Source organism: Solanum tuberosum, unplaced genomic scaffold, assembly GCF_000226075.1.
Source record: "Solanum tuberosum cultivar DM 1-3 516 R44 unplaced genomic scaffold, SolTub_3.0 scf01387, whole genome shotgun sequence".
Taxonomy (NCBI): Eukaryota; Viridiplantae; Streptophyta; class Magnoliopsida; order Solanales; family Solanaceae; genus Solanum; species Solanum tuberosum.
Window position 1 is genome coordinate 1,138 of NW_006240423.1, and position 5,541 is coordinate 6,678.

A 5,541-nucleotide genomic window follows, 5' to 3' on the forward strand; every position below is an offset into this window, starting at 1 on the left:
CTTTCTCCCGCCTCTTTTTTGGTTTCTTTCTTGGTAAGTTTTCTCAGGTTTACGAAGTCACGATATGGTCTGTAGTATCTTCATCTCGACAGCTTCATATTATCAGCTACAATGTGGATACTCGAAGCCGTTTTCAAAAGGGAGATTTTGAGGTTTCAAATGAATAGCTAACAAATACTAATCTTTGGTCCATTTAAGGTATCATCACTATTCTCCCCATAAGCTACTTCTATTTTCATTGTTTCCGTTATTTGTTAGAAGTATTACCTTGTTTGCAACTTGTCACTAGAATGAATATAGGATTTTTCAAAATCAACTAAACAAAGCTAAAAGCATGAAGGCATGCACTTCTTCCCCTTAGCAAGTATATATATGAGTCTCTCTGATTATAGATAGACACCTTTGCAATTCTAACTAAACTATCTAAAAGACTTAATGTTTAAGCAAAATAGAACGATCAAACAAAATGTATTTGTTGTTCCATAAATGTGGTTGTGAAGTGTGTTTCACAAATGAGCTATGCCACCTTATCCAATGAACCAAAGGACTCCTAAGGTTATTATGGTCCTTGATAATTTGTTACGAATTTCTTATTTCTTGTATCTTTATTCACATTCAACTATATGCTCTTTTTTATCTTCTTGGTCTCTTTTCATTTATCCGGTTGTGTTCTCTCATCATAGGTATGTTGTTCTCTACAATTTTCGCAATTTTTTTCTCCTTCTTTTATCATCTTATTGTTTTGTGTTTTTTTGTATCCGTGCCTTTATTGGTTTTTTGTTTATACTTCTTATAGTCACATTGTGGTCATTGGTATTTTCTTAGCATGAGCCCAACATCATAGGATCGTTGTTCCCATGCAAAAGGTAGAAAACCCCAATATTAAGTTTAATAAGAAAAGCATGCGATATCTTCGTTTTCGTTATCAGAATGACACTTCAATATTAAGCTTACTCCTCTTTTTCTTAATTTACTAGATAATATTGGCCCGTGCCAACACTTCTGTGACAACGTGTTTCCAGACTATTTTTGGCTGTTGCATAAAGTGTTATTTGCATAAATTAAGTCACTAAACTAAGTAGAGAGTGCAATTTCACTTTTCAAGTGATAAGGTTGGCTTTTAAAGGGGCAAGTTGATTCCAGATAAGATGTTTATTAAAAGACTAACATATCAAATAAGCATGTGTTGACAAGTAATAGAGGATGGTACTGATATCCTCCGAGCTTTGCAACACAGTCCTTACTTATACTTCTTTAGAATGGCAATTACTTTTTAACGAAGAAACTTTTCCTTCAACTAATGTTAACTAATCATACATTGAGAATGAAATCTCAAGCAAAAAGGTCATTTTCAGCAAACATGATTAATTATGTCAATAAGATACAATTCCTTAAAAAATGTATGATAGCTTAAATACATCAATTTTGCCAATAACATAATTGTGACACTATATATAACCACCTCATGCAGCTACTTGAATGTAACTCCATTAATTATACATCTCTGAATTAGGAACCAATATGGTTATTTGAGTTTTCCCCTCAGACAGGGGAAGAGTTGCCAAATAACACAATGACACTATAACCACGTATACATCTGTGAATAAACTAATATTCTCTAAACTGGAAAAAAATTCATTCTAACAATGAAACGGAAACTTGTCATGCGGAATTACTTTAGTAGTAGGGCCTCTTCTGGAAATCTTCTTCAAGTGTTATGCCTCTTCATTTTTTGGTATGCTACACAGAGAAAATGTCATCACAACTAAGAAAAGAGAGGAGTGTATTCCTTGTGGCTCAACATTGTCATTAGGTGACATCATACATATACAGATGAACCATTTATTTAGCCACTTTAAATTTTGTAAAAGAAAAAACAAACTTGGAAATTACTCAATCGATCGAGTGCCCGTCGATATGAATCTAAAATTTTAGCCAGGTAAGTCCCTAAACACATAATTTTCAAGTGTAACAAAAATGTCTTTGCGACGCATTATGTGAACAGGAGGAATATCACAATCAAACCATGCGAACATCAAAACACACTTATTCCTTTTATAGGTGCATATGCATTAACAGGGGTAGTTCATATCTTATTTACAAATCTCTTTTGTTATTAATTTCTTGTTATATCACTATATTAGCAATTGTAAATGATCTATACTATCAAATCTTCCAATGAAGTTATTCTAAATGCTTATGGAATTAGTTGAATTGCTAATCTTTTACCTGCGAAGTTTCAGGTACAAAACTCATCACACGAAGCTTGCCTAAAAGGCACAACGGTAATTCTTTTCCCTATATGTTCATACAACTTCCTCAAAACTATGGCTAATCAAAAGCAAAATGTGTCTTTTCCTTCCGTTCACATATATAAATAGCTAAGCTGTGGTGGCTTAACTAATATTAATCTTTGAACATCAATAAAGATATCGTTAAATACAAAGGTTACTATGTGGACCACCGCTTTGGTAACTGATGACAATTTTTACTTAACAATCTACATATATATTATTTTTAGGAAAACACTTAACTGGCAGAACTCTAATTAGTTGGGGGTTGTGTCTCAAAATTGAAGTTTAGTTCGTTTTATTTTTTATTGCGTCTTCTCAAATTCAAACTGTTAAAGATGTTCCACATCGATAGAGGGATGAAAAATTTGGTCTCCTTATATGAACTCTGACAAACCTCTCCTCATGAGCTAGCTTTTGGGGTTGAGTTAGGATCAAGTGTCATATATTTACATGGTATCACAGTCAGGCCCATCCAATTTGTTGTTCACCAATGATGGACCCCTATTTAGAAGTGTTCACGCTCCAGTTGAGGTCTGGGCATGCGGGGGAATGTTAAGATGTCCCACATCGGTAGAGGGATGGAAAATTTGGTCTCCTTATATGGACTCGGACAAATCTCCCCTCGTGAGCTAGCTTTTGAGATTAAGTTAGATCCAAATATCATATCTTTACACAAACTTCATAACCCCATAAAACTAAATCTAAAACCAAAGCTTTATAAATCGGTTCAGCCAAATGCAATGAAGCTCTGAAGAGAACCGAGAGGAAAACATGTGAAGGGAAAAAACTTAACACAAGAAAACAGATCTAAAAAAAATGAAGAGGAAGGCAGGGAAAGAAGAAAAAATTACCTTGAAATTGAAGAGTACTTGAAAAGATTGAAGAGGCAATAGCAGTAGCTGAAGAAACTTGAAGAGAAATAGCTCCGTCTTTTTCCTTTTCAATAGATGAAGATCCGTGGAAAGCAGACATGGAGCCACGCACAATAAACCGAAGGACACACAACCACGTGGAGTAAGCAGAAGGTGGGACAACAGGTTGAATTTACCACAATACCCTCAGATAATAAAAAAAAGACCCCAAGCAGACATGTTGATACCTCAAATAATACCCACTCTTCTAATATAGTTTATATATGCTTTCACTTTTTAATTTATCTTCTTCTCGAACTTTCAGTTTAAACTCATTCCGCCCTTCTTTCATATTTGTGTGGTTCAGTCTCTGTTTTTGTGTTTCAAACTTCTTTGTTTCTTTGATGAGGAACCCAAAAAAGTAGCACTTGAGAAAGGAAGAGGTGGAATTGTGATAATTCATATAAAGGTAGGTCTTTGTACACTTTTTACTAATATGTAATATCATCTTAGTTAGCACAAGGTGTTTAAATTTTCACATCATAGTTACGAATTGGTTCTTGCAGGGATTTAGATCAAAATTGAGTATGAAGAAGGATATATTAAGAATTAGAAGCGGAGGGAAGGAAAAGTTACCTGGTGATACCTATTGGAATTTGCTCTAACCAATTCACTAGGCATATCTATTGGAATTTAATAGCATTTTTGAATGTTCCTAATTATAGTCTAATATCTGCTTTCAAGTGTGGAAGTCTAATTTCCTTTGCACATAATATGTTTGATGGAAGTCTCGTTCGAACATTTAAAGAATAGTCCATTAGTTCTTAGCAAATTCTCAACTGATAATGTTGTTTCCTAGCTGCATAAAGTCGTTGTAGTTATACCGTTTATGCTATTAGAATCACCGCGTTAAGTTGATTGAGAAAGCAGATAGCTTCTCTCTTGTGCACTAGCATAGCATGATATTTGCTCCCATAAGCCATCAACTATCTTCCTCTTTCTACTGTCTTCTGATTTACTTCTCCTCCTTCCCTTTGATTTTTTACCGTGGAGAGAATGTACTTGATTCTTTTTCTGCCTTTTAGTTAGTTTGTTCACTGTGTCAAGAATTTTAAATCCAATTCTTATAATGTGGCTTTAGCTATACTAAACTTGAAATTTCTAATTCCAAATTTTCTATAAGCTAAAACAGTTTTTCACAATCATAAAGCATATATGGGGCACTGAATTGCTAAGACTTACTGCAAACATTTCACCACCTCATAGTGATAAGAAGAATGGAAATATTGTTCCTCTTGCCCGACTCTTGACTTGTTCTGTTGTGTCAATTCTTACTTTCAATTATCTTGAAATTCACCTACAAGCTCACCTAAGTCAAATACTTGCAATGTATAACCTTCAAAAGTAAAAGGTTCACTAATAATGATATATCGTTTAGATTTCTCCTTATTCCCTCTAAAATCGCTTGAATTACCGTATTTGCTACATTAATTTTCATATTTCTTTGGCTTTTTGATTGTGGTGTTAAAGCTTGCTTAAATCCATTAATCCTGAAGCTCACCAAATTTCAGGTTATGCACTTCACCTCGCTTAATTAATTGATTCTTTAGTATAGGTGTTAAGGTGAAAAGTGGATTTTAATTTATTTTATTTTTTAAAAAAAGGTGCTAAAGTGTGTGCACCTTCATTGATAGGTTCCGTCTTAAGGGTACTACAACATTATAACTTAATAATAGTTTCGTATTCATTCGTCCAAATAATCTATATATATATATAATAGGAGAGGTGATAGCGTCTATGTGTCAACACCACAATTAATCTCTAATTTTAACTTTTAAATTATCAATTAATTAAATAGAATTAATTCAATATTTTAATCAAAGAAAAAAAGTTACTGTTTTAAAAGAACAGTTAAAGTTTTTTTACCCCAATTAAAATTGTTAGTTTTTTAAAATTAAAAAAACGTTTCAGTTTCTTTAAAAGACATGTTACAGTCTTTCATTTTCAGTTTTCAAAAAATAAAAATAAAAAAAAAATAATAATAATAATATATATCTATATCTATATCTATCTATATATAATAGGATAAGAAAAAGTGTCACGTGTCAGCACCACATAAATAGTTTTAAAATTAATGATGTTTAATTAGTTTGAATAATAATCTACTATTTTATTTTTAAAAAATATTTTAAATCAATTCTTACATTTAAATGAGATAAAATTTTAAAACAATTTTAAAATTTAACGTAATGTAACTGTAAATTATAATTTTTAAATCTGTTTCTAAAATTAACCAAAAAGCAAAAAAAAAGTAACCGACCAAATTATCAGTTTTGTGGGTAGTTATCAATTTCTTTATATCAAATATTTAAAGTAACTATTTACCGTTACTCCTT

At 32.2% G+C, this 5,541-nt stretch overlaps 1 long non-coding RNA gene across 1 annotated transcript; it reads right to left on the reverse strand.

The window, feature by feature from the left end:
- Positions 1-1,368: 1,368 nt before the first annotated feature.
- LOC107059363 (uncharacterized) lies at positions 1,369-3,343 on the reverse strand. Its single transcript, XR_001472624.1, has 2 exons — positions 3,146-3,343; positions 1,369-1,740 (listed from the first exon to the last, which is right to left on the reverse strand). It is a non-coding gene; the product is annotated as an uncharacterized lncRNA (long non-coding RNA).
- Between the last annotated feature and the right edge of the window lie 2,198 nt (positions 3,344-5,541).